The sequence below is a fragment of the Siphateles boraxobius genome, unplaced genomic scaffold, assembly GCF_051911475.1.
Source record: "Siphateles boraxobius isolate OS27281-9 unplaced genomic scaffold, OSU_SipBor_1 130, whole genome shotgun sequence".
Taxonomy (NCBI): Eukaryota; Metazoa; Chordata; class Actinopteri; order Cypriniformes; family Leuciscidae; genus Siphateles; species Siphateles boraxobius.
Window position 1 is genome coordinate 17820317 of NW_027508734.1, and position 11325 is coordinate 17831641.

The window sequence follows — 11325 nt, forward strand, 5'->3', positions numbered from 1 at the left end:
CTGCGCTTGAGTTCTCTCTCATAGACCCGTAACAAAACGAACTGGCCAGCCCAGGACTCAGCAGAATGAGCATCAGAATCCTGCCACCTGCTAACACCCGAGAGAGACTGGCACGTCATCGTGGTCTCACTGCTCTCCGCCAGGAAGGTTTTGAGGTGGGGGGTTTTGCCCAATTTTTTGGACCATGTCTGTGGAGCTAATTATAATGATGCTGCTCTCAAGGACATCTTTAACTCTTGCTTGGATGACCCCCTACCTGCATGGGAGATGGATTCTCTCAGAATTCTGGATTTCTGGGGGTTCTCCAGGTACCTTGGTCATCGCAGTAAGTGGGGAGTGCCAAGTCGACCAGAATCTGCTTGCAGCAATCACCCTGCCCTTCGTCGCCTGTCATGCCAAGTTTATGATCCTCTTCTGGCTTCTACAAAGAAATTAAGAAGCAGAAGGATGAGGGCAGTCCAGACCACCACAGCCCTGAGTCATTCAAACCAACCGCCATATTCTCCCAGGCATCCAGGTCAGTTCCACTCACTTTAAAATCTGAGTCAATATCTGTTATTCAAGAACCAGTCAAGTCAACCACTGTCATCTCTCATCCATTCAAGTCAGTTCCAGCCATCTCTCAGTCTGCTGACATAAACTCTGTCTTCCCAGTAACTGCCAAGAATATTCCTGTCTCTTCAGAGTCCGTTTCAGTCACTGAGTCGACGAAGGTCAATACTATTCCGCCTAGGTTTGCTGATTTAGCTCTAGATATTACAGAGGCAGCCCAGCACACAGTATCAGCCCGTCGAAAGAGGAAGAAGAGAAAGGTGCGTTACGAACAGTCTACGATTCTCCATTCTCCAGCTCCATGTGTAATGGTTCCTGAGGTGTCAAGTTCAGTGAAATCCTTTTCTATGCAATTGACAATGTCATGCCCTCAGAAACTATTTCTGCCAGTCCTGTCATGTTCACAGAGGCCATTCCCAAACTGCCTGTTGTCATTGCCGCAGAGGCCTTCTCTGAATGTCTTGCAGATCTTGTCAAGTCTCTAGCAATAATTCCTGCCAAACCTGTCGTGACAACAGAATGTGACGCTGCTGTGGGAGCTGTTCCCGAGCCCGCTGCTGTGGGAGCTGTTCCCGAGCCCGCTGCTGTGGGAGCTGTTCTTGAGCCCGCTGCTGTGGGAGCAGTTCCCGAGCCCGCTGCTGTGGGAGCTGTTCCCGAGCCCGCTGCTGTGGGAGCTGTTCCCGAGCCCGCTGCTGTGGGAGCTGTTCCCGAGCCCGCTGCTGTGGGAGCTGTTCCCGAGCCCGCTGCCCAGGAGGGTGCTCACGAGTCAGTCTCCGAGCACACCAGCATGGCCCAGCAGGAGTCTCCGAGCACGCCAGCATGGCCCAGCAGGGCGCTCACGAGAGCGCTGCCCAGGAGGGTGCTCACGAGTCAGTCTCCGAGCACGCCAGCATGGCACAGCAGGGCGCTCACGAGTCAGTCTCCGAGCACGCCAGCATGGCCCAGCAGGGCGCTCACGAGAGCGCTGCCCAGGAGGGTGCTCACGAGTCAGTCTCCGAGCACGGCAGCATGGCCCAGCAGGGCGCTCACGAGGGCGCTCACGATTCAGTCTCCGAGCACGCCAGCATGGCCCAGCAGGGCGCTCACGAGTCAGTCTCCAAGCACGCCAGCATGGCCCAGCAGGGCGCTCACGAGTCAGTCTCCGAGCACGCCAGCATGGCCCAGCAGGGCGCTCACGAGTCAGTCCCCGAGCACGCCAGCATGGCCCAGCAGGGCGCTCACGAGTCAGTCTCCGAGCACGCCAGCATAGCCCAGCAGGGCGCTCACGAGTCAGTCTCCGAGCACGCCAGCATGGCCCAGCAGGGTGCTCACGAGTCAGTCTCCGAGAACGCCAGCATGGCCCAAGCAGGGCGCTCACGAGTCAGTCTCCAAGCACGCCAGCATAGCCCAGCAGGGCGCACATGAGAGCGCTGCCCAGGAGGGTGCTCACGAGTCAGTCTCCGAGCACGCCAGCATAGCCCAGCAGGGCGCTCACGAGTCAGTCTCCGAGCACGCCAGCATAGCCCAGCAGGGCGCTCATGAGAGCGCTGCCTAGGAGGGTGCTCACGAGTCAGTCTCCGAGCACGCCAGCATGGCCCAGCAGGGCGCTCACGAGGGCGCTCATGAGTCAGTCTCCGAGCACGCCAGCAGGGCACTCCTGAGTCATTCCCCGTGCACGCCAGCGCAGCCCTGGAGGGCGTACACGAGTCAGTCCCCGAGCACGCCAGCGCAGCCCTGGAGGGCGTACACGAGTCAGTCCCCGAGCACGCCAGCGCAGTCCTGGAGGGCACACACAAGGCAGTCCCCGAGCACGCCAGCCCCGCCCAGCAGGGTGCTCCTGAGTCAGTCCCTGTTCCTGATTCCAAGACCTTCAATCCTGCCAGTTCTGTCTTTGCTCCCAAATCTGTCAAGCCCTGTTGGAAGTCCAGACCTTTAAGGCCAGTTCCTGTGTCCAAGAGTGCCTCCAATCAGGTTCCCATTCCTCCCATCCCACCCTTTGTGTTTCCTGGTTATGGTTCCCCTAAGCCGGCACCTCCTTGGTCAGCCTTGAACTTTTTGTTCTGTTCTGTTCCCTCTCGCCCCATCCCTTCCTCTGTGTTCCCTGGTCAGTTTGGGACTTCCATGTTTACGCCCTACCCGCCCCCCCCAGTTGTTGCCTCTGTGGACTTCTTTGCCTGTTTTGGACGCCTGGAGGCGTCCATTAGTGGGAGGGTACTGTCAGGGTTCTGCCCTGGCAGCTTTGTCTGTGTTGTCTTTGTTTCGTGTCCCTTTGTTTCGTGTCTCTATGTTTGTGTTGTGCTTCAACTTATGGTTTTGTTTGATTTGGCCATGTGCTCCTTTGTTCCTGCCTCCTTGTTTCCCTGTACCACACCCTCTTGTCTAGTTGAGTCCACGTTTGTCTGAATGTTGTCACCTGTTCCTTGTCCGAGTGTTGTCACCTGCTTCTCATGTTCTCTGCTCCATTGTTGGAGTCCTCGTTTACCTGAGTGTGTTCTTCTGTTCCTTGTCCAAGTGTTGTCACCTGTTTCTCATGTTCTCACCTCCCTTTATATGCGTTCTCTTATCCTCATGTTTTGCCAGTTCGTTATCATTGAGTGTGTTGTGCTACCTGTTGCTCATGGTTTCAGTTGTGGATAGTGCCTGGATATCTTGTCTTGTGTTTGTTGTGTTCCTGTTTGTCCCAGCCCAGCAAGCTGGCTGCTGCCTCTCTCTACCAAGCAGCAAGACCGGTGCAGTGATTGATCGTGCCCTGTGAGTCCATCTTCGTGTGCAGTATTATCCTGTCTGGCTCTTGCTGCATCCATTGGCATTGTGCAGCACATCTACCGCAGAACACCAGTGTGTTCACCTTGGGCGGGTCTCAACTGCCGCCCTCTCAGCTTGCCTGACATTATGCTTTGTTCCCTGCCTACTGTTTGGACTGTTCACCTCCTCATCCACCATCTCTCGTCTTGTCAACTGTCTTTCAATAAAATCTGTTGACACTCATTCTGCGCTTGAGTTCTCTCTCATAGACCCATAACAGCTGTCAGTTTTTATTTTATTTTTTTACCATAAATTTAATAGGATATTTTTTACAGTGTATTATATTATTTTTAATGTTGGGCCTAAAGAGCAATGAAGTCTTATGCAGATTTATTTAAATGTTCATCTTGAGCTGAAAATAGAGGTTGTGCAGTGACCTAGATATTGTTCTGGAGAATGAGTATTGCATTTCACCAGAACAAAGTACAGATTACAGTTTTCTCAAGGCACAAATGTAAACCATTATTGTGGATATAAACTAGTGTTTGGAACAATAACAGCAAACAAAACAAAGACATCATCTTCCCATAATGAGTTAATGACAAAATGTATTTTCCATGTTCCATTGTGTAATGTAGTCATATGCCAGTCCCATCCCTCTTATAAAAAAAAGTTTTTTTTCTGTCTCACTTTTGCTGTACATTCTTTTAAAAGGGGTAAAAACTAAATTTGTGTAAAAAAACTTCTCAGCACTTTTGATGAAAGGTTACGCTATTTTTAATTTTGTCATTTCATATGAATATCAACATTTGTGAGATTTTAGGTTATAGGTTAGGGTATCTAATTAGGTTAGTGTCTGAAAATTTAGGGTTAGGATGACATTGTATTTTTGTCTATTTGATAATGGGGATTTGTGGACACATCAATGTTTTTGGATTTGTGGAGTAAAAGTTATAGTTTTTAATTTGAAGTAAAAAGATCAAATTAGACCTTTGGGCAAAGATGACATATTGATGAATAACACATATTCTGGGTATCAACACTGAGAGCTCCAACCCTGACATCCAAACCGTTGAAAACAAAATCGGTTGAATGGCAAAGCATACACACCGGAGGGTCAGGCCGATGCATACCATGGCAGTGTTGCAGGCATACCAGGCCGATCTGCTGGGGAATCTCGACCAGAGGGCGGGGCTGTCCCCTGAGGCGGTTGCTGAGCTGCGCCACACCACAGAACTAGCTCTCCGGGCCACCAAACAAACTGCTGCCACAATCGGCCGGTTGATGACAGCGATGGTGGGCACGGAGAGACATCTGTGGTTGAACTTATCCGACATTGCGGAGAAAGAGAAGGGCTTTCTCCTTGGTTCGCTGGTTTCGGCCTCTGAGCTTTTCGGCACCCCCGTAGAAGAGGTGGTTGGAAAGTTCAGAGAGGTGAAGACACGCTCAGTGGCGAACAGTGTTGGTGATGGAGCACCTCCCCTGAGGGCTTAATATATCTTACCTCTGTCCTCTATTCAGGCGGTTCTTACATCAGGCTTGAGGCTGGGCCCATGATGAGTGGAATACGATATTCTGATGGCCCACCTTGGCTTGGTTAGTAAGAGTCCCTCTTTTAGGCATGTAATGATGGTAGACCCCATGTTCATAAAAGAACTGTGGTGAATTATGGGGTCATGTCACTGGTATAAGGTAAGGTATGGTATTATTAGGGCCCTGAAGTCCCCCTGTTAGGTGGCTAGAACAATAGAGAGAAGCCCCAGTTATAGTAAATGGTAAATAGACTGCATTTATATAGCGCTTTAACAGACCCAATGGCCACAAAACATATTGCCTCACATTCACCCATTCACTAACTCATTCATACACCGACGGCGGTGTCAGCCATGCAAGGCGCCATCCAGCTCATCAGGAGCAGCTGGGGTTAGGTGTCTTGCTCATGGACACCTCGACACTTGGTCAGGTGGAACCGGGGATCGAACCACCAACCTTTCAGTTTGTAGACAACCTACATGAACCACTGAGCCACTGCCACCCAGTCACTGCCTAGTATGGGCTTCATGTGTGAGTATGTGATGGCCTTCCCTTTTTGTGAATTCATAGGGTGTGCCACTGTTCATTGTAGATGTAAAGTATGTTAACAGCTCAGGCTTCCTCTCATTATGAGAGCATTTTGAGGCCACCACTCATTTCTACTGGAATGTTAGCGGAGCATAAGTGACAGAACGTCATTTTAAAAAGAATGGAAACATTGAATGTTGCCACTTGGTTTATTTTCTAAGCACATCTGTTTTAGCCCTCAGGCTATTAGCCACCTCAGGGTAGAGTAGTTTGTCTCCTCTCTTAAATAATAATAATTTTTATTAGAGAGTATATAGATTTATTTCTAGAGACTGACACTGGAGCTTCAAATAGATATTATGTCCGGCCCAGGGGCCGCCTGACATTTTCCTGAGTACATCGCTCCCCTGAGCTTTGTTTGGGTTTTCCATACAGGCTGAGTGGTTTTGCAGCCTCTCATATTAGAAATTTTCTCTTGAGGCTGTTGCTCCTTCTATGCTTGTAGGCTGGGCCTCACCAGGGCCGCCTCAATAACTGGCCTAGGTTATACTAGGGATAGTGAAGGTGTTCTGCTAAAGAATTTTCTGCCTCTGGCCCTTTACTATGTGAATGTAGGCTTTTTAGAATCCCTGTATGACAGCCTCCTCCCATGGTAGGGAGTCGCTCGACCAAGGCCCACCCCCTTCTCTGCATTCAGGGGTGAGAAGAGTAATGCAGGCTGGTGCAGAGGCATGATTGATAAAGACCTAGGGTAGGCCTTCAAAAAGGCCTCCCCAGTACAATGGGTCTTTTTAGGCAGGGTTAGGCCGTCTTTCGCTCTGCGAAGGTTTGCCACTGTATGGTTGGCCGTTTAGGCCTCCCAGAAGGCAAACCCCCAACAGCGTGGGTAATTTTTGCCAGCTAGTAAGACCACTGTTAAGCGGTTGGCCTTATCAGGCCACCATGAAGCTCCGTCCCCAACCTTACTGGTCCATGGCAGTCAGTTTCTTACCTAAGAAAACTTTCAGGTGGCCGGCCTTAACAGACCGCTCCGAGACTTAGCCCCAGGACTGGACAGCTGGCCTTAGCAGGCCACTCTGGGACTGACACCCGGAATCGAGGTTCATAGCAACCAGTTTTCTAGCTTGCTATCAGGTAGTAAGCCTTTCCAGGCCTCCCTGAAGGCGAGTTCCCACATATGGGCAACAGGACAGCTAGCCTGACTGGCTATCAGGAAGTAGGCCTCACCAGGCCTCCCTGAAGGCAAGTTACCAAGTATGGGCACTAGGTAGCCAGCCTACTGGTTATCAGGTAGTAGGCCTCACCTGGCCTCCCTAAATGGTTTCCCATCGATACTGGGTTCTGGCTGCTAGTGTCAGCTTGCTATCAGTTCAGCTGGCCTTAGCAGGCAGCTTCTGGAGGCGAGCTTGCGCCCTAGCACTACTAAAGTGTTTACTTTCTACCACTAGTTCCCTCCCGGAACCTCTTTTTTATATAGCCTACAGCCTTGTTTGCCTACTAGACAGGCCATGTGCTCCCCTCACTGATGGTTACTATGAGTACTCGGCCTCTTGAGTCTGTTCAGACGGTCGTAGGGCTCTCGCGAGGCCTCCCAGTTAGATCAGCTCTTAGGCCTTTTCAGGCCTCCTCAGTGCTTTGAAACACAAGCCCTGGGTAGATCTGTGGATCGAGCAGAGAAACTCCCCTCGCTGGCAAGGGTTGTAAGCGCTATGCTGAGTCATGCTCTCCTGGGTACCCCGTCTCTGAGATCCGGGCTGAGTGGTTCACTGTCAGCTTCGCAGTCCCTCGGGTTGGATGCCTTACCTAAGGCAAGTGTCCAGAGGCTCTGTCTTCAGACAGACAGGAAGTTGGCCAGACTGAAGTGTCCCAGGTAAGTGGCGCCAGGTCAGGCCTTCCTGGTGGCATTTCGGGTGAGTATGTTCCCCTGAATAGTGATTGGTTGGTGCTCCTTCGGGATCCCTGGCCACATTCCCTAGAAGGGACCCCTTCTAATTTGAAGCTGTGGTCCTAGGCCCTTGAGCAGGCCCAGGTAGGCCTTTCATTAATCAAAGTTTACGGAGGTTTTTCCTGTGAAGCGTAGAGCTTTGGCTATGACCGTAAGGAATGCTGTCACTAGGCTCATTTCAATTACAGATTTGCGCAAATCTTTTGTGATATTTTCTAACTGTTGACAAAAAACGAATGCAAAATTATGGCGTTTCCATTATCCGATTAAAACTTCATTTTTTCCTCTCACGATAAGTCATTCCAAAAATCCTCGCAACGGACGTTGGTAGGTTTACATATATCTCAGTCAACTGGCCATTAATAATAATCAAAGGAGACGTATGTGTGTTATCCAATCATTATGACAAGGAAAGACCCTTATATTTGAGAGCGGCACAAATAAGGTGTTTCTGGGTGTTTCTCCCTCATATCTGCTTCGAAGTCTTGATTGTGGCATTTCTTTGAGGTTTAGAATCCAGTATTCCTGTAATTCTTTTGTCTTTAATGAATTTAATAAAGAACTCGGTCTCATATTCTGTCCAAACATACCGCGTCATATGTTAGGTGACCCGTAAATGCGCAAAAACCTCTTTCCATTGCAGTTTTGCGAAATATTTATTTTTTGAATTGCCTGAAAAACCACCTCATGCGAGCGAATTTTTTTGTTGTTGAAATTGACGTGTTTCCATTGCGCGTATTTTCAATTGACAATTTCAATTTGCACAATTTGAAGGGTAATGGAAACGTGGTTACTGACAGCCCAATGTGACCTGAGGGTGAGTGGTTCTGGCATTTCATTTAAATTCATTTGAAGTTCTGACAGTTGTCACTGCCAATGGGCATGCACTCCCCTTAGCATGGTGGCGTGGGTATATCGTTCCCCAATGTGTCATTCGACACAGTGCGAGTTCCCTTTCGAAAGGAAACGTCTCAGGTTACGACTGTAACCGTTGTTCCCTGAGAGCAGGGAACGAGACACTACGTCTTTTTGCCATGCCTCGGGGCCTGCCTGTCAAACAGTCCCTTCAGAAGATAAGGTGAATGTCATGTTTGCAAGGCTCCCTTATATACAGGTCCTTCTCAAAAAATTAGCATATTATGATAAAGTTAATTATTTTCCGTAATGTAATGATAAAAATTAAACTTTCATATATTTTAGATTCATTGCACACCAACTGAAATATTTCAGGTCTTTTATTGTTTTAATACTGATGATTTTGGCATACAGCTCATGAAAACCCAAAATTCCTATCTCAAAAAATTAGCATATCATGAAAAGGGTCTCTAAACAAGCTATTAACCTAATCATCTGAATCAACTATAATTAACTCTAAACACCTGCAAAAGATTCCTGAGGCTTTTAAAAACTCCCAGCCTGTTTCATTACTCAAAACCGCAATCATGGGTAAGACTGCCGACCTGACTGCTGTCCAGAAGGCCATCATTGACACCCTCAAGCAAGAGGGTAAGACACAGAAAGAAATTTCTGAACAAATAGGCTGTTCCCAGAGTGCTGTATCAAGGCACCTCAGTGGGAAGTCTATGGGAAGGAAAAAGTGTGGCAAAAAACGCTGCACAACGAGAAGAGGTGACCGGACCCTGAGGAAGATTGTGGAGAAGGACCGATTCCAGACCTTGGGGGACCTGCGGAAGCAGTGGACTGAGTCTGGAGTAGAAACATCCAGAGCCACCGTGCACAGGCGTGTGCAGAAAATGGGCTACAGGTGCCGCATTCCCCAGGTCAAGCCACTTTTGAACCAGAAACAGCGGCAGAAGTGCCTGACCTGGGCTACAGAGAAGCAGCACTGGACGGTTGCTCAGTGGTCCAAAGTACTTTTTTCGGATGAAAGCAAATTTTGCATGTCATTCGGAAATCAAGGTGCGAGAGTCTGGAGGTAGACTGGGGAGAAGGAATGCCAAAATGCCTGAAGTCCAGTGTCAAGTACCCACAGTCAGCTGCTGGTGTTGGTCCACTGTGTTTTATCAAGGGCAGGGTCAATGCAGCTAGCTATCAGGAGATTTTGGAGCACTTCATGCTTCCATCTGCTGAAAAGCTTTATGGAGATGAAGATTTAATTTTTCAGCACGACCTGGCACCTGCTCACAGTGCCAAAACCACTGGTAAATGGTTTACTGACCATGGTATTACTGTGCTCAATTGGCCTGCCAACTCTCCTGACCTGAACCCCATAGAGAATCTGTGGGATATTGTGAAGAGAAAGATGAGAGACGAAGACCCAACACTCTGGATGAGCTTAAGGCCGCTGTCGAAGCATCCTGGGCCTCCATAACACCTCAGCAGTGCCACAGGCTGATTGCCTCCATGCCACGACGCATTGAAGCAGTCATTTCTGCAAAAGGATTCCCGACCAAGTATTGAGTGCATAACTGAACATAATTATTTGAAGGTTGACTTTTTTTGTATTAAAAAAAAACTTCTTTTATTTGCCGGATGAAATATGCTAATTTTTTAGATGGGAATTTTTGGTTTTCATGAGCTGTATGCCAAAATCATCAGTATTAAAACAATAAAAGACCTGAAATATTTCAGTTGGTGTGCAATGAATCTAAAATATATGAAAGTTTAATTTTTATCATTACATTATGGAAAATAATTAACTTTATCACAATATTCAAATTTTTTGAGAAGGACCTATATATGGGCATCATATTATGACATGAATGCAAATGAAATAGAAAAATTTCTCAGATGCAGAAATTGAAGTTTCATTATCAGAAGTTCATTCAAAATGCCACATTTTATTTTCAAGCGAACATAGGCGTATCGGGTCCTAAAAAAAAGGAAGCTTGGCAGCATATTACAGATGCAGTCAATGGAGTTTCATCTGTTAATCGAACATTCCCAGAAGTGAGAAGAAAATGGTTTCGACATTAAGCTTGAGAGCAAAAAACGAATTAGTTCACTTTGGAAAAATCGTACTAAAACTGGAGAAGGACCACCATCGCAGATGCTATTACTGGCTCTCATAATAAGAAAAACCGTATGTAATTACTATATATAACATTTTTTCAAAATGCTGTGTAAATATGTACCCGATTAAGGTGAATTAAAATGCAGCCTGATTAATGAGCAAAACGTTCGGGTGTTAAGCGCACTATTTACGCGTGGCTGATTGCAGGTGTAGATTTCTTGCGTACCAACTAACATTTGGAAAATACGAACATTTTAATGAATCCGAAAATTTACGCCAGAACCACTTTACACACGATTTACACAAAAATTTGTTCTGCTCGTGTTTCATGAATGAGACCCATTGTGCTGTAATATTCCTGAAAATGATAATCTCTATACCGAAATCTCAGATGATGGTTAGTTATTCAGCTATTTTGAATTATAAAATGTTGAAGTCTGGGATGCCGTGAGACTGGACTGTAATGTACACTATGGCTTTTGAAAAGCTTAAATGTGTGTCTTGAATCAACAGTGTTAATGGTTGTTGAGTATTCTCATTAGAAATAAGATAGAAGTAGAAGTAGAGGCTTCGACCCGGAAACAGTATTCCTTATGTCACAACAAGCAGAAAACATTTTACATTTTAACAGAGTTAAGGTGCAGTAAAATTATCTGTTGTTCTGTGAATTTTCACTGGTGAATTCAAGTCATTTCAATAAGAATCCACACGATCAGCAGTTTCGTGTGTGTTCAAAAATGTCACTATGGGACCAAGTTGGTCACTGAATTCGCTGGATTTGACCAACAGAAAGCTGCTTGAATACATTATGTCGCTACACTGCTGACAATGGTCAATGGACTTTTTTGCCTTTGTAATTTCACGAAATTCACAAATGTGACCGCACCTTTACTTGCTGCAACATAAAATGCAATCATAAACTATTCACAAAGGACATGTGAGGTACTTAACGGGTTATAAAAGTGAAAAGGTGCAGCAGCTTCGTTTTCCATTTGTTTTTCCTCTTTGGTGGATGGTCCAGGCACTTTAAGGATTTTCAGGTCTACAGGAGGATTTTTATTCTTGTTCA